This window comes from Sturnus vulgaris, chromosome 3 (assembly GCF_052056855.1).
Source record: "Sturnus vulgaris isolate bStuVul1 chromosome 3, bStuVul1.hap1, whole genome shotgun sequence".
NCBI lineage: Eukaryota > Metazoa > Chordata > Aves > Passeriformes > Sturnidae > Sturnus > Sturnus vulgaris.
Window position 1 is genome coordinate 73,048,410 of NC_142245.1, and position 23,416 is coordinate 73,071,825.

General features: G+C 34.7%; 1 long non-coding RNA gene across 1 annotated transcript in view; it reads right to left on the minus strand.

Moving 5' to 3' along the window:
- Positions 1-23,416, minus strand: part of LOC148224418 (uncharacterized) — a 159,294-nt gene that overhangs the window by 52,333 nt on the left and 83,545 nt on the right. The window lies entirely within an intron of this gene.

The window sequence follows — 23,416 nt, forward strand, 5'->3', positions numbered from 1 at the left end:
GACAAATATAAAGTGTGAAAAACATGCTCCCATATAGGAACAATAATCACTGTGCTGCTGGACACAAACTGTGCCAAAACAGTATCTAAAGGACATGGATACTTTCTTGGTAAATTGATGTTTCTCTTTCCTGGAAGAATCTCATGTATCCTTCAGGAAGATGCTGTCCTTCTGGCCACGATTTCCCCTGCCACACAAGCAGTTACTGTATTAGTGAGAACAATTCTGCATAGGACCTTTTGCTGGAACTGAGGCAATATCCCTTGGTTATATGAAACAGCCTAAATGGCACCTGCTTTTAAAAGGAAAACAAAAATCTGTATATAAATTAAGATCCATTCTTTGCCCTCAGCAAGGGCACATCTGAAGGGTAGATTACAAATGCCCAAATTACTGTCATGAACTACTGGAATTCTGCCATTGGCTTAATTCTGTAAAGGTAAGGACCAAAATTTTATTTTGCACATGCACTGCAAGAAATACACAAATCTCTTTGATGAATATCATTATGAAGCAAAGTTTCATATCAGCCTCTAAAGATAGAGACTCATAATGGTAAAGTTCACCATAGTCTGGGATGCCCTGCACAGTAAGAGAAGGGTAATTATTTAAGGAAATGACCCACATAGGTTCTTGTTTGTTTTTCAGGACTTTAACAGTCTTTTCCTCCCACATGTAGCTGAACAACTGGCAGTGTAGAAAAAATAAGGAAGAATGAAATAAAAAAAAACAAAAACAAAAAAACCCCCCAAACCCAAACCACTACCATCCCACTTAGCAAATTAAAGAGAAGAAAATTAGAGACAATATCACTATTAAATAATTGCAGTGATTAGTTCGCTTGGCATTATAGTAACAACTCTTTTCTTTTTCCTAAGGAGAGAAAGAATTAATAGCAAAATAACATTCAGAAATTAAGAGTACTACAGTATACCCTTTAGGATAGAACCTATTCCTTTAAGATAATTTTATTTGGAATATATTTAAAACCAAGAAAATGTCAAATTCTGACTTCCAATAAAAATCTAAAGGACCTACAAAACTCTATGGGCAGATTCTTAAGAGTACTATCAACTATATCAGGAGATGCTGTACTGGCCTGAAAAAAAATTACATAAGCAATGACTAATAACAGTAGTGGTTCTCATTGGAGAAATGGGCTCATCTGAGCTGTAGTTGTTGTTTGATTTTGGTTTTTTAACTGCCCACTGCCCATGCAGCACCACAGAATTTCAGAAGTGTTGTGAGCTTTTTGTTCTGGGTTTGGAAAAGTTACAGGAATAACAAAATTATGTTAATATCCACCTGGCTGTTTGGAGACATTTGTGCTTGAGCTAGTGCCCCAAAGCTCCTTTCTTAGTCCTTGGAAGACTATCCCGTCTGAACTGAGCTACCTCAATGTGAGGGACTGTTAGAGATCAGATTAACCTGGCTTTTTCAATGAATATATAGAAACTTCTAAAAGGCTACCTCAGGTACAGACATTTACAGTGTAAAGTTAGGTGAAATTGCTCTTTCCCTTACATCTTTGATACCATCTGTTCAGTTGTTTCCATGTGCCTCTCTTTCCTTGTTGCAGAAGTTGGTAATTTGGTGCTATCTTGTCAAATAATAAACTTTTGCTTTTGATACTCAAAGCCTTTATCAAGAAAGGAGGTTTTGCCCTGATCTACAGCATGAAAAAAGTAGATTCCCAACACTATGAAGATACAAATATGTCCATTATAAAAATATAAAATGGAATGCTTTTATCCCTATGCCAAATGAAAAACAGTCATTTGACAGGTAAAATGGTTGGGTTCAGTCCACACTGTCTATGTTGACATGATGAACCTGCTACTCTTGCTGACAAGATGCATATACTTGTCACAAACTGGAGTCTTTCCTAGAGAGAAAGTGAGATACCATTTTCTCCTCCAATGAACATTTATGCTAAAAAATGTGAGCTTCACCAGAAAGTACTAACTAAAATATAGTGATTGCTGGTGGATGTCCATGTAATGGGTTAGAGAGATATGTTCACTCTCTCTGTAAGAAATTGACTGCCAAATGGTACATAAAAATCAGGAGAATTCATAACTGAAAAAAAAAGTGGTTTATTTCTGATTAAAAAGAAATAGGCTGTATGTATGAAACAATGTTTAATTTTATAATGTGGTTGCCTTGGTTATGTTTTTTTCAGAGCAGACAGGCATTAGATCAAGTTCACTTGAGTACACAAAATAGTGACATTGGCATAACACTCATGAATAATCATGCTTCTTAATTCTTCTAATTTTAACTTGTTAACTGTGTTCCCTGGTGCTTTTTGAACATTGTATTTGCTTATTGATCCGTGGTACAGTGAATTTTGTCTCACAACAAAAAGATATGCCTGAAAATTAAATCACACTCATATGCCACTGAAGTAAAGCCTTATTAAGCAGAGAAATAGAACAATAGTCCATAACTTTAACTGTTCTAGCTGATTCTATAGCAGCATTTTCTACGGCTGTTAGGACTAATGTTTTTCTACTATCTCAGAACATTTTTATAGTATTGATTTTATTATTATTATGCTCAATAAACTTTTAGTATTTTTTTTAACAAGCACATGTGATTTTTCCTGAATGATAGTCTCACAGAGAAAGGACGCTTTAAACATCTCTGAATGTGTAGCATACCAGTGAGATACAGAAAGTCTATTACATAGTTATTTCATTTCAGTGTGTATTAGGCAGAGATAAGAGCCTTTTGTTTGATTAATTCTCTGTAAAATCTTCTATCGAGATATTAATATCTTTTAAATAGGCATATCCACTTAGTAAATGAGATATCATCAACTTTCTTTACTGCAAACATTGCACTATTTATCTGTTTCTTTGGTAAGCAGTCATAGCCCTACAGCCCTAAGGAAATAAAACATGTGTTTGACATGGCAAGGAACAAGGTTTGCACTGTCTGTAACCATAAAGATTTCTTTCTTTCATTTACTGTTTTAAGTACTTAGAAGGACTAAATTTGTAAAAATGACACAAATGTAGCAATAAATACAGGCAATCTAGAGACTGATTGTTAATCCCTTGAAAGTCAATCTATAGGAAAAAATAAGTGCACCCTTCTAAAATCTCTACAGAAATGCTATTAATGTAATACTGTGCATTGAGAACAGAATCTAATAATAAAAACATGATTACTGCTAAATTTGCAATCCACATGTCTGCAGAATTCCCATAATAACTTTATTGCTTCAAATGATATATGCACTCAGAAGCTGGGATTTGGTAGAATATAATTCAAAATCAAAGTACAGGTTTTATGATTGTTCACCAGATCTCACAGATCAGATGACTGAACACGAGAGAAAGAGGACTACTTCAGATAAAAGGATAGCATTGTCACACCACTGAATATCTGCTAAGTGGTTGTTGAATTTTGACTGGAAATCTCAGTAATTTGTAGTTGCTCTTCAGAATCCAGAAATGAGGAGATGGCTTGAGAGATATTCTTGTAACACTGAGATTCCTCCCACGTACCTGGGACACTAATCCCAGATTTTCATCCAGAACACTTTTTTCTTTAACAAGTTTACACTGGCAAGATCCAGATTCTTGTATTTGCTTTCATAAGAGTTGGCTGTTTGCTGATATACAGGTTGGTAGAGAACACATAGGAATGTTAACATTTAACAAACAAGGCAAGTGTCCCTGAATGTTGCATTTTCTGCATGTGCTTTCAAAGTTCACATACTGACAGTGGCGGCTGAAACAAAAGCAGAGTAATTTCATTTAAAACATCAGTCCCTGAGGATTATTCACTGGGATCAAGAGACTTGGTTCTGTTCCCAGGATAGCCTATGAGGATTCAAAATTACACTCTCTCTTTCCCTTTTACAAGTGAAAGAAATTATGGAACAAGAAAGGAAAAGTAAATTTCTAGAGCTCACTGATGTGAACATTCCACTGTTGTTTTGGATTTTGAACCTGTGGCTTATGTGGCTATGACTGCCAAATCAGACTTATGTTGGACAATGTATATGAAAACGAAAAAAACCTCGATAGCTGTGCTGCAATATTTCCCCAAAACAATCTCCTAGTTTCCAAATAATTGTTTAATGGAATATGAAACTATTCTTATGTGTTGCAAAGGTTGTCTCCTTTGCATTGCATCCATTAGTTTTTTTCCATTTAACATGGATAATCTTACAGTTTCTGTAAAACACAGTAATTATAAACTGGTAGAAAGGATATCTTGCTTTGTTCATGTGAATCAGCCACATTCCAGTTTCACTTAATGTCCCTCTGGTCTTTCCTTGGAAGCCACAGTGAACATTGTTCATCATTATTCATCTCCTCACTGCCACTCATGGTTTTGTAGTCTTTTGTCATATTTCATTTTGGTATTTTTTTGCCAAGCTGATGAATCTTAGTCTCCTTATGGATATTATTCTATCCATTTGATGGATAACCCTTTTTTTTCCTTTCAGAATATTTTTCAACATTATTAGTATTTATTCTGTATTCAAAACTGTAGATATATAATATGATTTACTGATGCTTTCCAGTTTTTCCTCTCTTTTATTTTTAATAATTTGTAAGGTTCTATTTTTTTTTCTGACTGCCAAACATTTTTATAAATCTATCTTTATAATATTATTATTATATTCTCCCCATTCTTAAGAACAAACAGTCAGCTCAGAAGTCTGTCTCTGCACAGGTCAAATCAGAGCTTTGTTTTCCCATGTCTTTAATTTTATATTAAAATTTAACTGTATTCCATTTATGTCTTTATTACCCAATCAGTATTAGAGTTCTTTTGTAGAACTTTCCAAACCTCACATGTATTAATCCTGACTGCTAGAGTCCATATTACTTGGAATGCCTCTTGATGCAACCCCTTTTAAATTCACTTATAAATGTGATGAGGAAATGGATTTCAATTTCCAGTCTGCAAATTAATTGATTCTGTTTCTTATATTTTAATTTTGAATTCTATATGCTCTATATATTCTATACATTTACTATAGTGAGTTTTTTTCATCACAATTTAACTTGAAACTTACATGCTTTAAATATAATTTTTCTGGGGCATACCCCACTGAGCCATGGACATAACTTCCCAAATGTTCATTCACTCATTGGTCCTATGAACCTTACAGGCACTTTAACTTGAAAGGACACATTCACTTGTGCTGTTTAGATCAATCTATAATCTAAGGTAGGTCTCAATCTTATCTCCAAAAGAAATTTTCAGACTATGAAAACTGATGTCCATATGGTGTCAAACTCAGAAGAGCAATCAGATACAATCCCCAGGAAAATTAGAATTTCTTCTTCAGATTTTGCCATCACTTCCAGCAGCTATGAATTAGTTATGGTGAACTCCATTCCTTGGCTGCACAGCTTTCCCCATGATTGCACCGCTCAAGCTTATGAAATCCACTGGGTGTTGTGGGGTCAAAACCTGTGGTAAGCAACACCCCACCTCATTTCTGAATCTTACCTTCCCATATAACAAAAGTCTAAACACACATATTTTCCTTATCAGTTACTTGTTCTTACCTTTGAGCTCTTGTTTTGTGAAAGCTCTGCTGTCACTCAAATTTATTCCTAAATCAATTTAATGACTCACCAAGTAACACAAATAAGTCAAAGACTAAAATAAAGAAAGCTTACAAAAAGAAATCTGAAAACACAAATCACACGTGTCACTCAGAAAAAATAACCTTTTTTTGTTTGCTCGGTTTGGTTTTTTTTTACAGACCACGTTGGAAGAACTATTGATCTCTCTTGAGACTAGAAGACAGCATTAACTTAAGCTAGTGGAAATTTTTGATCTTGCTACGTGTCTTTACTAAACAGCTTAATAGATAAAACATTCATTCAGTTACCTTTTTGCTCCCCCCCCTCAACAAACCATACCATTCATCACATCCATTTCCTGTTATCAAGTGCCACTCTTTGTATTTGTTGCTGTTTAATGCAACAAAATAGTACCTTTTTATCCTTCAGAAAGTCTTCTTCCCATCTCTCCAGAAGAATTGCTTGAATGAAAAATGTCTCAGACTTGCTCAATCAGCAACTCACCTCTTCTTCATGGATTTAAAACCAGGATGGATTTGGTCAGAGAACTGATAGAGAAAACACTCATTTTTACTGTGCTTTGCCTGTTTACCATTTTATGAGAGAAAAAGGCTTGGGTTTGAATTTTGTACTCTGTGAATTCAACTTGGAATTAGGTTCTTTCCTCCTTCAGTGAACAGGGGATGAATAAGGATCAAAATTTTTAATGTAATCTGGAAAATATTATGACAGAGGTAATTTACATTACTTATGCTATATGCTTTACTCTGGCTAATTATTAAGTTGCTATATATCACTATTGTATAGAAATCTAGAATGCTTAAAATAGCTTTTCCCAGTTCTTCTGGTTATTCAAGTGGTCGGACATTATTAATGGTAAATATGAACATCACAAAGCCTCACTGTTATATGTTTCTAATCAGAGAGCCTTGAAAAAATAAGAAAAAAACTTTTTTTCAAGTGACATCCAGTTGTTACTTTCACTGCATTCAAATACACATATAGTAGTTTCACATTATATGAATTTTAAAAACACTTACTGTGATTTAGTGCAATTTTATAGTACAATACTAATGTGCTAAAACTAAATTGAACTCCTTTCTAAAATGCAGCATGGAATACTTTTCTTTCTTTGGAGTGATCTTTCTTCTACCTTGTTTTTAGTAAATTCTGGCAAACATTAAGTATGCTACTGATGCTTTCATAGAAGTACTTATATGACACTTTCATTCTCTTTTTAGACTAATCTGACTTAATTACGAATGATGCAAAGATTATAAATGATTGGGTTGTCTTCTGAAAATGTAAATTGATTTTATATGCTTTTTCTCCTGCTTCTTTCTAAAACAGACTTAATGTTCCAAGCTGAAACATCTGCTTTCAATAAAATCCTTATGAATTTTTCCCAGCAAGTGCACTTGTAATACATAATTTCTCTTTTCTTTGCAGCTATTTCCATACTTTTCCCTTGTCTTTGTTTCAGACTTATATGAAAAGAAGCTAAATCCCTTGTCCGTCTGATATATTTCAGCATTTTCCTTGGGGTGATGGACCTCAAAGCTCAGAATAATGTGCAATAGCCATTCATGACTTGGGAAGAGATACTCCCTTAGGAAACATTAAGCCCAAGTGGGATCTGCCATTACAGTTGCAGGTCTGTTGTCGCCAGAAGGGTGTAAAGAATGGGGTTGCATCCTAATTCCTCTGGCCTCACCTGGTGTGGGGAAATCAATGTGTTGCTGTGGAGCTTGTCTCTGCAGGTGTTGTGCATTAAGAGGTACAACAGAAAGCCAAGACTCCTGTGTAAAGCAAACAGCACGGTGACTTGTTTTCCCATAGCAGGGAGAAAAGACACAAATCTCTTTCGGCTCTTCTTGTTACAGCAAATTTTGCATTTCAGGGAGAAAAATCAAAGGCAGCAGGTATTTCAGCTTAATTAGAAAAGGAAATTAGAAAGAAAAGGGAGCTTTTTGATTGCTTCATCTGACCACTTGCAGTGTCTCTGAGGGGGCCTTGGGCAGAGTTAAAACAGGACTAAGACATGTTTCTGTCTCTTTTGCACGGAAAAATCTTCCACATTTTCTTGGTTCTCATATCCATGCCAAAGCTTATAAGCAAGCCAGACAATGTGAAGACATCAAGCTGAATGCAGTACTGAGTACACACAGACTTTACAAAGGATTCCAGGAACCTTAAAGTATAAACCTGAGAGAAAAGCAAAATGCAGCCCACCAAAACAAAATCTCAATTTAAATGCTTTTAAAAATTATTCTATACCAGCTTCCAGTGCAAGTAGCTATTTAAATAAAACTCAGAAATAATTTACAGTAGCACCTGAAAGTGCCAATGCTCCTTTTCCTCCCCATCTTATTTCTTCATGGCTTCCACCCCGCGGCTTCCACCCCACCTCCCCAAAACTTTTTTAATAACCTAGATGCAGACTAAGTAGGCAGTTGCCTGGGGCCGTCACAGCTTTAATACCTACATTTCCTTTGAAAAGCTTAGCAGATCATTCTGTTGAGAGGAACAAGGAAATATTTAGGGCATTCACTGAGCAGAAGCTGCTAATTCCCCTTCCTTCTCCTGTAGAGTTCCAGAAAGATCAATAAATTATGTCTTTAAGACATGCCTCTCACTTCTCCTCCCCTCCTCCTCCCCCCCTTCCCCCAACATTATCAACTATTCAGCACAGCTATTCAACTCAACTGTCTCCCTAACTTTCCTATGGTCAACTTTAACATAACACTCTTAAAATGGGTAAATTTTACTTTTTTCAGCTTTGTGAGAAGACTGGATTTCCTGAAGTCTTTTAGAATTTTGGAAAAGAAATAAAAAGAGAGCTTTTTCTTTTCGTTTAAATTTCTCGATACAGATTCTGCTGTGTGTTGGTTTCTTGTCCTGCAATAAGTTAAATGATTTCATTCTCCAAGGCTACACTCCAGAAACTATCACAAACTGAAACATTTGTTTAAAATACTTTAATTATTTTCTGCCAATCAGTCCCAAATGTGTTAGTTTTTATTTATCGCCCTATATTCATGCTCTATAATGTGCTTGTGATGTTGATTTCATCTGTATGACTCCACACAATCCCAGTCTTTATGGTGAACTACATTTTTGAAGACCTTTATCCACAAACATTCCTATAGCATGATGTCATTTGCCAAATAGCTTGAATATAGTTTTTCTGTTGCTCTTTTCTGCATGTGTAAAAAGCAAATCAGCTGACAAACAAAATGCCAAGTGATGTATTGCATTTTTCTTTGAAAAGCCAGAAATTAGAGTCTTGGAAATTTTGGCCATTGCTTGCATTAAAATTTAGTCATAATCGACAAAAAAGTTAAGATCGTTTAATTGCATTATTGAGATACTTCCCTAGACAGAATGTTTAAAGCTCAATTTTTATAATATCACAGTGTATAGTATAAATGGATTATCATTGCCACTCATTCATACCACGACCCCCCGTTCCATTTTCTTGTGTTCCATCTAAATTTCAGGAATTAGAGAACTCATCATTTCTACAAGTGACTAAAATATCACGTCCCCATGAAAAATAAGATACAGTGATCAAAGCTGGAGGCAATAGTTGGTCTACTTGATGCTTCCAATATTTTTTTTATTTTTCCCTTTATGATTTTTGATTTTTGTTCTTATTTCTTTATTTTTAAAATTTTTATTTTTCAATAAATTAAAAATATGTTTTGTAGTTATACACCACATTTCCTTCCAATGTTACTCACTTTTATTTTGATTAGAATTTTACATTAAGTGTTAATGTTTTTTTACTAAGAATCACGTTAATTGTATCATCTAGTTTCAATTAGCTCTAATAGAGTGCATGTATAACGTCAGAGTCTATTGTGCATATCCTCACAGAGATGGGAAAATGGAGTAAAAGCTGTTATTTTGATGTCCTGATGAATTATGTTCCATATTATGTTAGATTAACAAAATACATGACTAATGTCCCATGTACACATGAGCTGTGACAGCATTTCTGAGTGTTAATAAGTCTGGCTTAAGAGCACTGGCTGATGTCCAGTTTCTTTTTGTAATGGTAAATGCAAATTAAGTCCACAGCACATTATATTTAGTAATTTACTTCTAAATGTTCAAATCTAGTTATTGTTGTTGGCAACCTTTATACTGTAGCTCTCCACACTAAATTAAAAATAATAATAAAAATAAAGTAATGATTTTATCTGGATTACAGCCTGAAGATAGTTGTTCTCTCTGAAAGCACATTGCAAAATTACACATAAACAAATTAGTGGCTACAGGCAGCACTTTTTTGAAGCACAGTGGATTTGGAGTTATTGAATGTGTTTGCAAACTTCACCAGTATTCAAACCAAGAGAGAGGTTTTTCTGTGCAATAGAAACATAGGTATCAGAAAATTCTGTTACCATTTTGTTATAAAAAGAAAAACTTTACTTTTTGCAGCTGTGAGGTACTACTGAGACTAAGGACATGGAAGGGTGCTGGGGCCACTGATGTTGGAATAAGGGTATGGTTGGCTGAAACCCTGTAAGACACATCAAACAGCAATTTTAAGAGTGGTTTAGAGATTCTCCCATGTGCAAATTTATCTGCTCCCTACCACCAGTCCTAGGAGGACTGTAATGCTTTCCTTAGGCAGAGTGCAGCTGGAAACTTTCTTTCTCTTGTGCATCTGAGCTCATAGCATAATGGAATCAATAGAATAGTCTGGGTTGGAAGGGACCTTAAAAATCACCTAGTTCCAACCCCCCTGCTGTGGATAGGGATACCTTTCACTGTATCAGATTTCTCGGAGCTCCATCCAGCTTGACCTTGAACACCTCCAGGGATGTGGCAGGGTATCCACAGATTCTCTGGGCAACTTACTTGTTCCAGTGCCTCACCACCCTCACAGTAAAGAATTTTTGCATTCTTCCAAGCCTACATGGTACTTGATTTGCAGAAGCATCACATGTAGATATGAGTCCATAAAATGGTGGTCATAGCCTGGGCTGCTCAGAGATAGCTCTGAACCTAGAGATGAAGTACATACAAATATAGTCAGTCCAAGGTGGATATCATTTATAGTGCCTGGAATATTTGGTTTCTAGAGAGAAAGTAGTGTTGTCCTTAATGTGCTGCTGGATTCAGAATCATGATTTAATGGCACTCTTGTTTTGCAGAGACTACAATCTTAGATGTTCTCTAAATAACTACTAACTCCTGGGGGCCCTGTGTCGTAAAGAAGTGGGAACAGAGGACAACCTCAGTAGTCTGAGAGGCAGAATCAGCTCTTGGACTGGCAGGCGACTGTGGTGAATCTTTGTCTGCAGAGAGGGAGCACCTCGCGTTTTCACTTGGAACAAGTGAATATAAAAGCAGGCCGTTTTGCACAAGTTGAGTAAACAGTGTTTTGAATCCACAGTTGAATCTATCCTAAGTACAATGTAGATGAGAGGCAGATGCAGTGGGTGCAGAATGGTTGAGAAGCAGTGCACCTATGATTGTGGCATAGATACAGAAATTATTTATGTTGCACTGCATTTTGCAATCCAGTATTGTGTCAGACAAAACACTACTTCTTTTATGGTGCAGTAGACACGTTCAGGCTGCTTCAAAGGGTTTTTGTGATCCAAACATTCTAGGTATGTCATATATGAAAGGCATAAAAAATTCATACTGCTTTGCCTTGACAATAGCCATTTGAAAATGCTGAAAGAGACTATGTTTAATGGTAAGGCTACAGTCCTTCATGCACTCCTGGTAAGACTGTGCAAATCATGTCTTAATATTTGATGGCTGGACCATAACATATAATGACTTATTATTTACTATTGAATTACATCTATCTGACATGAATGAAGATGGCAAGTAAGTGCTGCTGCTGTTAACCCCCAAAAATGAGGTCAATTATATGTATATCTTCCCCAAAAGGCTTGTCTTTGAAATATCTTCATAGTTGATTGGTGAACAATGAACAAATAAGCAAACTGAATCTGACACAATAACACTTCACTGGCCAATCTTAACCTTTTTTTTCCATGTCAATATGATTCTAAAGAATATAAAATAGTAAATGGGAAAAAAGATATGAATACAAGTTATTCTTTGGGCAAGTATCCCCAGCTACTTAAAGAACAAGTGAAGAGGTCCAATTTATTTCAGAGGCCACACTGGAATGCGACTATTTGATAAAGACAAAAACTCTGAAGACTTTGGTGAAAACTGTAATTGAAGTAGACAATGAACAGGACAGGGTTTACTGACACTTACTACCTACACCACGTGCCCTGCATTATTGTTACTGCTTTTAACTTTAAGAGCTTTCCTCAAAAGGAACATATAGTTTTCCAAGAAGTTGTTTCTTCCCAGTAAGTGTCTAAACATTGCCTAAGTATGGACTCATCACCTTTATCTAGGGAAAAGTAGATCTCTGGAGGGACTCTTTCAACTACTATTAAAATATGCAGCAAAGAATAACTGGTCTCCAAAGGTGTAATTTCTCATCACAGGCTTTAGAAGAAACCTAGGGTGATTAAGGACTTATATTTATTTGTCTTTTGAGATAAGGCCATTGGTATGTTTTCATTTAAGATTTCTCTGCATGTGAAGGGAAAAATAAGTTAAGTATAAGAATAGGTTTTATTCTGTATCTTTGAAATTCTGTGATCAACTATTAGATATACAAACAGTCTTAAATAATGTAGTAAGCAGAAGAAATGACAGAAGTAATGACTCTATTTTTATTTTAGGAAATGGTTATTGAAATAAGAATGAACAAATCTGCTCTGTTTCGTTTTAGACTGTTCTGTGAGGGAACATTTTTCTGTTCTTAATTTCTGGTATGTTTCTAAGCAAAAAGACTATCACATTTTATGACAGATTCATCCATGAATAGATAGATCACCTTTTCTCCCCCGTATATTGTAAGTTCTTTTAAATATGTAGCAGGATGTTTAGAATTCTAGTAATGAACACCTTTGATTTGAACAGTTATGATAGATTCTAAAGATATGGACTGGGATTATCTAAAATGGTGAAAAGGAGGGCTACATTTTCTTTCTCAAGGATTACAGACCTGTGTTTGTGTTGGACAAAGTTTTTGGAAGCAAACACTGTAACTAAATTGAGAAACCATACACAGATTTCATTTTAATACTATGAGCCATTAAGATATTTTAGAGAGACATCCAAAGTTACTTGTCTACATTGAAAATCACATCTAAATAGACCAAATCTGAAGACATGTAGCTGAAATATATATCTCTGGTATGTAGTTCACTTGTAAAATATAAGTTATCATATATAATCTATAGTTTTTAGAGATGTACATCAAAAAGGTTTTTCATCTACTTTCACCCCTAGATTCCTTGTTTCTTTGCATGTAAACCCACATGGGTTTCCTTGCAATAATTTTGAATACTTCTATTTTATTCCCTTATTATTGTTTTAAAATGCTCTACATTTATTAATGTTATGAACTTCCTTCCTCCTTTTCAAATAATTTTTGTTTACTTTATTATAAAACTTACTTTCTTAGTTAAGCATCAAATATCTATCACAGAAAAAATTAAATACTTTATAATCACAGTCCAGAGCTTAAGTAGTAATGAGACCAATACTCTGAAATTGAGCACTGCTTTGTTTTTCTTCCTTTTTCTTTCACTGTCAAATCTTATTGGAATCAGAACTTCCTAAATGCTGATCTACAGCCCTATTTTATACTGATTTAAAATTACATATTGCACTCTATGGTGCTAATCCAATTTTACAGTCGTGCTTTTTATAGGAGCAAGTGACTGTGATTTAAGTTAAAGTGCATTAAAATTCTGATTACATCGAAAGTTGTGACAGATCAGGTAAGGACATGAAAAGGGAATTCTTCAGGGCAGAAAGGACAGTCTTATCTGATGTAGGTGAACCAGATACATAACAAATATTTAATGTTTTTTTAATAGAAGAATATCACAGCTGTATAAGAACATTTTCACTTGAAGCCCTCCATAAAAAGCAGTCCCATATGACTTCTTATATTTCAAAAAGCTAGAGTAAGAGAAGTGATAGCTCCCCTCCACAACCAGAAGTAAATTATATCCAAAATAAATAATTCAAATCTTCTTTATATGTATGAAATGGAAAGAGAAGGGTTCAAGTCAATTGGCAGCAAGCTTTATTCAGCATCAAAACTGGTAAATCAAGGAAACCTGCTACAAATTCTGTAGTGGTAAGGACATTTTCTTTTGATCTGTTTGTTCTGTATACATGCATAAGTCCTCTGAGCAAGAGCTGTCTATTTCTGAAGGTACCTAACTCAGTGCATCTTTTAAATTATACTTTTAGAGAAATAGTGTTCTTTGAACACCTGTTTTGAAGAAAATTTTTGGATTAGTAGCTTTTCTTGATTATATTCTAGAGTAAACTTTGCTTTTGGAAATTTCTTGGATAATGTTTTAATAGATAAAGACAAGGTTTCCACCTTGCATTTGAACAGCTGCAGAAAAATGTGCACAAACTCTTTTGTGGACTTAGATTGTTCCTTCTTCTATTGCCAAATTAATATTAATGTTCAATATCTTAATTATCACTGGAATATTACTTTATTTTAGTCATACATATGCTTCATGAATAGAAGCATCCAGACTTTTAAATGTGGGCACCTTGGTATGTGCTAGAAAAGCAGTACAATAATATCTTTCCTCAATTATTGTCCTGAATCAACCCCTATGGCTGAAGGCATATTTCTGATCTTTTTGGAATTCTTCCTGTTTCAATCAGCTCAGGAAACACATCTTACCACTCCCTCCCTCAAGATAAGTGACCTAGGGACATTTTACTGTTCAGTCATTCATCTGTCTGAGAAGAGCTGAAACTGCTAGACACAACAGAGTGGGAGGAATTCTGATGCTGGTGAAGTGATTTCCCATATTTTTCTGCAGTTAGAAGCTCATTTTTCCCAGACAGGCCACAGACAGCAGTCAGGGGTTTATGTAAATTCATTTCCACTCTTTTTTTTTTATTATTATTATTTTTTTTAGCGCATTGTCATTGTCAGCTCTTTGCCTTTTCTGATACTAAGTAACTTGAAATTCTCATGCTAATTCTTTGACTGGGTGGGTTTGAGTCTGTTTTTTCTTTAGGTTCCCACAAATAAATGTCCTTTATGCTTTATTAGTTTCTTTCTGGGAACTGTGCTGAGGAAATGAGTTAGAAGTGTGTTGCATGTTAGCATTGCTATCACGTACAAGTTTATTAGAGTGTGTCATCCACCATGTGCATTGATCCAGGACCACCCCACAGTACCACAGTTGTTTCTTTTAAAATTAATTCATAGTTTGTAGAAGGGAACATGGCAAAGACTGCAGAAACATGGCAGGTTTGAAAGGACTGGCCTGAAATAAATGGTAATAAGGAAATAATACTAGCAATCCAGAGGACAGGGAAAAGGCAGAAAGGTAAATTTTGCAAAATTTATGAATTACTGTTCGAAACCAAACTAAGGTTTAAGAGTTTCTGGAGCATTTTGCTGGTGTGCTTTCACGGTGGATAAAACCTTGTCACTAAAAATTATGCTCATGAAAGGCCAAAACCCATGGTCAACAGGCTAGAGATCTGTGTGAGATTATATTCCTGGCCATTTTACATGATGAAAATATTACATCTTATTATCATTCATGCCATATTAATGCCTTGCTTATTCTTAGTCTCTTATTTCAAGAATAAATCAGAAGTGTCTCCTGAACTTGAGGCAAGTCTAAAGAACGAAATCTGCTTCTGCTGAAGTTTTTGAGTAAAAAGCATTAGAATTCTGGAAAAATTGTATTTCTCCAGTGAAAAATGGTTGGTTAAAAATTCACTCTATCTCATAAATTTATTACTTCAGAGCTACATGGAAAAATAAATTGAACCTGTCATTACAGAATTCTGTATTGAAGGAATTAAACAAAGTATATATGTACATAGTGTCCCATTCACTTTGTGAGAACCCAAGTCTGATATTAAAAGAAGCTGAATATTCACATTTTATAAGTAAATAAAATGTAGATGACACTGTATCTGAACAGTTTACGTGAAGAAAGTCTGCAAAGTATGTTAGCTGGTGCTTGAACTGTCTGGGTCTTACATTTTGTTACACTTTGCCTTCTTATTTTAATAGCATTTCTTCCTTCGGTATGTAATCCTAGAATATCCTGAGTTCAAGGGTGATTAAAGCCCAGCTCCAGGACTTTCACAGAACTGCCCCAGAAATTCCACCATGTGCCTCAAAGGATTGTCCAGGCACTTTTTGAACTCTGTCAGGCTTGGTGCTGTGACAAAGATCCATTCATTTGAAAAGAAAGTTATGAAATATTTTGAACATGAATTAAAATTGTTTTATTAAAAGCAAAATTAAATGTAAATGAATCCAATATCAGATTTTTCGCATTTTGATATAAGCCCAAGGACGTGTCACAAGCATGTCTAAGAATTTAGACAAGAATTGTATCAAGGGCACCCACATGTTTGCATTAGCACACACTGCTAAGTAATTGACTATTATTATGCAGGAGGTTGATGTTTGGCATGTTCTTGGTATTTTGGGGTATTGTGAGGTCTATAATATTTATTACAGTAGTTGATTCTTACCTATTATATTCAGCAGAAGGAAATATGGTAACTATTCTTTAAAAAGGCATTCAATTTGTTATGCAGAGACACTTTGCACAAGTGTTGATCATGTAATTTACACAAGAATGAAACAGGCTTCTGCTATGCTCTTCATCTATAAAGGAATCCTCAGAACACATGGTCCAACCTCATCTTATAGGAGAGTCCAGCCTCAGAACTAATAGATTTTATTTATGGTCTTCAACACTCTTCATTTTCTTGAGATGCCTTTCCTACATCATTCACAGTACTCGTTATGTGCGTATATGTGCAATTAGGCAAAATCTGTGAAGGTTTTAATTAAATGTTGAAGTCTTGGGAAACTCATACTTCATTTTTTTTTCTCCAGACACCAAAGGCAATGGAAAGATAAAGAAACATTTTGTGCAATACTGTAAATAATTTAAAGATGGTCACCTAAAATTGTTAGCATTACAGTTAACACATACTATGAGTGTAACCATTCTTGTTAGGGACCAGTTAGACCATGCCTTCATACTAAATTTCCTTCTTTTATCATCTTACTGCAATCTTCAGACTTAAAAAAGATGAATTCGCTTTATGGCTTTGACATCCAAATGATCTCAACAATTTGGAAAATGATGGTTTGGAAAATTTCCATGTATGATTTGAAAAATATACTTCTGAAATTATATTTATTATTCAATAGAGAAAAAAGTTTGGGCTTTTTTCATACAAAGAAATGCATTAGCACTAATACTGAACTAGTCTTCTAGGAAATCAAAATATTTTCATAAACCACAAATAAAGCATTATAGAACATATCTTTATAATGATATTAAATTTATGAAAGATTTTCTCAAGAGACATGCATATGTAAATAAAAAAACTCTGTGAGTTTTTTTTGCCAGAGAAGACTGGCAAAATTATATTTAGTGTTCAATTCTTAGTAAAAGTGGAATTAATTTCCTAGGGTGATGATTACTGACATAATACAGGACAGTCCAATTACACCTTAGCATTTATGATGTCTTCCTTATAGTCTATAATACTATGATTCAGAAGAGCTAAATATATTTGTATATATAAACTAATTTAAAGTAAATCCAGTCATGGAGATTAGGAAAACAAATACAGGCTTTGTCTTTCATAGGAAATTTGGCAATAGAAGCTATAACTCAAATGAAAATAGTTATTTCATTCAAGAAAATCAAAGAGCACTTTAGCCCATAGAAATTAGAGATATTAAACCTAAATCATTGCCGAGGTTATTGCAATGCAAATTCACTTCTGGGCACATTTTTAAATGGCATACAGTATTTCCTCCAAATTGTATTAGATAAAGTCATGGACTATTACACTGTTGTCATTCAGCTCATTTTGATGAAAAAGCAATTACTTATGGCAGATTAATGCAAAGACTGGCCATAATCACTGTAGGTTAGGTTGAGAGTTTATTAGAAAAACACAAGCCATTTAAATTAACCCAAATGACCAGCATGTCAGTTCAAAAGAAACATGTGCTTTAATTTGTTAAACTGTAACCTTTGCTATATTAGAAAAATACTTTGACACAAACACTTTACAAATGTCAGCAGAAAATCCATACTCCATTTCTTCACATTGGTTTTGTGACACACTGTTTGCTGATATTCGTCAAGGGATAAGTTACGATTGATTTCCTTCCACCCTTACTCTTTTCTCTTGTATTATGGGGAATTAAAGGGCAAAAATGACCTGTTTTTTTTTTTTTTTTTCTTTTTTTTCCCCTCCCCAGACTATTCATATGGATATGCTACCATAGGTAAACTTACCTGCTGCCTGGAACTTAAAGGTCAACAGAATCTCTCAAAAAAGCTTTCAACGGTAATAGTTAGAGAAGGCCAGAGCATCCCAAGTTCGAAAAGCAAAAGTAATGAAGAAAGCAGAATGCTTCTGAAAATAACTTGATTTAAAGAATCATTACTATTTCTTGCTTTAGGATAGAATCTATTAATTTTCCTAACTCCTTCCATCTATCCCTCTCAAAAACTCCTGTCAGCATAGGATTTAAAGATTGTGTTTATAAACTGGAGTTTTGTTCCTGTTGAAATATTCTCCTTTTGCTAATGCATTTTGAATTAAATGAGAAGGTATGATAAAGACACTTTGGAAACAGCCTTAAACCAGATCCTATGAATGACCCAAGCATAGGAGTTGCTTCATTTCTACTCCTATACTTTCAAATACCTGACCATGAGCTGTTAGCTCACCTGACCAAAAAACGCAGATATGTTATAAGTTCTTGTTAATAGAACCCTTGGGGTGGATTACAGTGAAACAACACTGAATGACTGGTGTTTATACATATATATATATATGTATATATATATATATCTATATATATATATAGATATATATATATATATATATCTATATATCGTGGGTTATATATATTTATATCATGGGTTTATTTTATAGCAATTTGGTTGCAATGGAAAGGAGCTCTCTTTGGTTATTATCTCTAGCAATATAGTAAAACAAAAGTGTAAAAATACCTGTTAAGAAATTATATAAGGAAAAGAAAGAAGAAGAAGGGATAAGAGTAGATAGAGGAGACAAAAGATATCACTGCCAGTGGATGCAGAGGTAAGACCTGATTGTTGCAGTTTTGATGTCTGTTGTTTGCAGTGATGGTCACAGTCTTGATCCATCACCGGTGGGAGAAGCCCATGAAAAAAAGGTTTAGTGACAATATACGCTCAGAGTCACGCAGGAATCAGGTATCTTTCCTGAGGGGGAATTTTATACTGTCTCATACAACACTTTGGATCATGCATGGTCCTCTGGTAGAAGGACCCAGAAATTAGTCTAGGGGCACTTTAGAAGTCTTTGATGGTTCATGACCCCTTCTAAGACATGACCCCTGTTCCTTATGCTGGTGTAGTTGAGCCAGTTATGCCTTAAGAAAAGGGATGGCTACCTTAAGACCTATATGTGAATGTCCCCATTCCTGCACTAGGGATGGGGATTCAGTTTCCACCTGAGCCTCATTAGGAGGGTATGATTATTGGTATGAGAAAAACCATAATCTTCTACTTATCAGCCTTTTCCCTTATCAGACTCAAACCCCAGCTGGGTGGTAAATAAAAGTCAATTTGTCTTGGTCACCCTCTGGTGACAGATGCTCACCCTTGCTGCACCTGGGCTATTCTTAGGCAGATCAGAGGCTTCACCATCACACCTTCTTCCCTCCTCCCTTTCAGTTGTGGAGTGAAGACCTGGCCTGAGAAAAGCACCTGCTGCTTTTGAAAATGGCTGATTGTTTGATTCATTAACTTTTTAAGATTTCAGTCTCTCACAGAAAATACATAAATACATGTATGCATACATACTGTATGCATATGTGTATGTATCTTTACATGACACCTTAGGTGGCTTATTGTGCCATCTGAGAACTATTTTTCTTGGAGAAAGCTTTTAAGAAACTATAAATGGTTTAGCTGACGCTATATCAAGACAGTGCAATGAAGAAAATTACTGTGTTTCACAGCATAGCAGATGCAAACCAACAAGGCCGTGTATTTAATGTGAATATGGGTCTACTTTTTTATAGTCCTTTAGTCTCCAAGGAGGAATGTGGCCAAAATGAATACTCAGAGAATATATCTCAACACAGATACTCCCAGATTTATCAAAGTTTCATCTATTAGAATGGATTATACCTTATTAATCCAGGACAATTTTTGGAATATTTGCATAGATGCTTTACCTCAAGAATATTTTTCTTTCCTCTATTAAAAAGGATGGGCATTCTGAGAAACAGATGAGGTAGATAGAGATATAAGCTTTTGATCCAAACATGAATAAAAATGTATTTAAAAAAAATACACTAACAAATTAATGCTGTATATATATCTAAAATAACTGATGAGGATGAGGAGGCAGATTGTTCAGAAGGTAGTTATGATTAGATATGTTTTGTTCTGCAGCATTTGAGGGGAAAGGTGGAAATGATTTGTCATTTCTAAAATTAGTAGCAGAGGTTCTACACCTGTCTTTGCTGGCATATGAGACTCGTGCCAATGTGTATGGGCCTTACTGATTTTAGAGAAAGAAGTCATAGATTGCATCTTTGTGATTTAACAAATGATTTGACTGTGTAAAACACAATTAGTAAACAAAATTTAAAAATTTATTTCTGCTGATTTACAAATATTCAAAGGAATGTAGCCTCTAAAGCCATATGTGATAGGATAAATCAAAGGGATTTCCACTCCTTCCATGGAATACTTTCCTACACTTGAAAAAAATGAAAAAAATATCATGGAATGAATACAATATGTAAAGAGTTTAGAGATAATCACAGACAGTACGCTGGTCCAGATGAGTACTGCACAATTGAATTAATGTTAAAAATATATGATCCATCAGTTTTCAAAACCATAAAGATAATAACAGTTTTATTTAAAACATCGAAATTCTGCATTTTGACTTTTTGAATGTCATTATTCTCAATCCAAACTGTCAAGGAACTCAACAAAATGAAGAAATCCTCACTGAAAAGAAAGGAAAAGATTGCTTCTCTCCTTGCAATAGAAAGTAACAGCAGAAGTTCCAATGCTCTTTTCAAGAGGGCAGTGGACCTTTATAAAAGTTTTCTTTGGTTGAAAGACCAAGTAGCTTAAGTATTTATTTCCAAGATGTATATTACCATATTTCTTAATAGATGTCAGTGATATGATACTTGAACCTTTTTGATTAAGCTCCTGTTGAACTTTAGGCTGAATTAATCAACAGTCTGTACAATTAAAATTCTAGATTATTTAAGAAGTCTTCAGAAGCACAGACATTATAATATGGGATAATTATTGTCGTTGTTATGAAAGAGTCTGCTAAATCTACTGGGAATGTTCATCAGCATCCTGCAATCAGCAGCTACAGAGAATGCTTAATTGCAGTTATTTAGGTGACATGTTGATGCAGTAGTAGTGGTGGTGAAAGCAGAAAAGCTGTATGGTAGTCATGTGAGAAGATATTAAAAGGAATGTACATCAATATAGAATGCCTGATTATGTGGCGTTTTATACTAATTTATCTTACTGTTGATTACAGTGCTCAGCATAAAAGACCATTGGGTTTACATTTTTTCCTATCTTTGATATTTATTCAAAGGAGAAAATATTACATCATATTTGATTGTCCAGAGTTAAATGGTCATGGTCTATTCTAAACAGTTTTAGTGGATAAACTATATAGAAGAAAATGAAGTACAAATATGGATAATACTTGCAACTCTAAGGCTGTTTGTTAACATAATTTTTCTGACTGTATTTGGTGTTAAAACTGGTCTTTAAGAAATTTTGAATGCACATTTTTATACATTCATGAATGCTATGTAGCTAAATTCATATAGTTTAATGAACATCATTGCTTTGGGTTACTACTTAATTCCTCCTGGACTTGTGAAGTTTTAAGAATTAGCCTGATCAGAGAGTACTAAGTTTGGCTTTAACTTAGGAAATTCTTAAAATTTGCATGTTATATCCATAATTGAACAAAATTGTTTATATCCCACTTTTTATGTAACAAAAATTAATTTCTACTCTGATAAATACCAATATCTTACTATCAAATTTGGGCTCCATGTTTAAATATAAGACAGTTAAATATACACAATCTAAGAATATTTTATCCTTTCATGTACTTTTCACAATCCCATTTCACAATTAATTTTAATAATGTATACCTTCAATTTTATAATAAACTGTACATGTAAAAAGGAACTGGCAACTAAATGTGAAATTTCCTGACAGACATAAATATTAGACTATTGATTCATCAGCATGATATTATGTGACATTTTGCAAGAATTCAAAAAATTATTGATACTAAAGCTGAAACACTGTGAATGTCATGACCCTCAAGTGCTTTCTTTTCTTTTAATCAAAATGTAGATAATTTGTAAGAAACTTAATGAAATGTTAAGCTTTTTCTAGGCAGTTTCCTTAAAACATAAAGGTTTCCATTTCATGCAAAGCAAATTATGTTTTTCTACATTTACATATTCAACTCAGTCTCTAGGAGAACTTTTTGCTGTCATATGATTAACTTTATGAAGGTCTTAATCTGCCATCTGCATGCAGACTATCTGAACATCTGAAACCAGGAATGCAAAGTGACATTTTCTCAAAAGGTTCTAATTTCATGCAACATATTGCAGGAGAAACAGGCAAAGCTTCAACCTCTCCCTGCCATTTTGAGTATCTAAGGAACTATAATTAGAAAAAATACCTGAGTAGTTTAATAATTTTGACAGATCAGAACCTTTAACTCTAGTCTTTACCTCTAGATTTCATTTTTTTCATTGAAATAAAAATATGTAGTGGCTTATTGAATTTACAGTGCAGTTCAAATTCAAGTTTGTCTTATCTAAAATTAAAATTATTCTTCCTGTATAAGTTATTAGTGCACAAAAGAATGGGAAAGACAGAGACAGCAGGGGATTTATTTCTTTGCTCTATGTGTTCATTCCGTACTTTGAAGAAAAAACTTTAGGACAAGGATGGAACAATGAAAGTAGGGTTCATGTGTGTAGTGATAGATATGTTTTGTTCCTCTGCCCAAATTGAGAGATAAAGCTGCTCCATACATCACAGAATCACATAATCACAAAATGGCTGTGGTTGGAAGGGACCTCTAGAGACCATCTGGACCAACCACTTGCTCAAAAAGGATCACCTGGAGTTAGTTTCCTAGGATCTTGTGCAGGTGGCTTTTGGATAATTCCAAAGACTGTGACTCCACAACCTTCCTGAGCAACCTATTCTAGTGTTCAGTCACCTCCACAGTATAAAAAAAAAAGTGTCTCCTGATGTTCAGACAGAACCTCCAGTATTCATTTTTTTCCATTTTCTTCTTGTCCTGTCACAGGATACTACTGAAATATCCTGGCTCTGTCCTCTTTGCACACTCCCTTCAGATGTTTATACATTGATGATATCCCCCAAGGACTTTCTCTTCTCTAAGTGGAACAGTCCCAATACTCCCAGCCTTTCCTCATAGAAGAGATGCTCCTGTCCCTTAATTATCTTTGTGTCCTTTCATTGAATTCCCTCTGTTGTGTCCATGTCTGTTTTGTACTGGGCAGTTCAGAACCAGATGCAGGATCATCCCCCTTGGCCTGCTGACAACACTTCTAATGAAGCCCAGGACACTATTAGGCTTCTGTGCTGCAAGGACACACTGGTAGCTCATGTTCCACCTGGTACCTCTCAGGATCCCCCAGG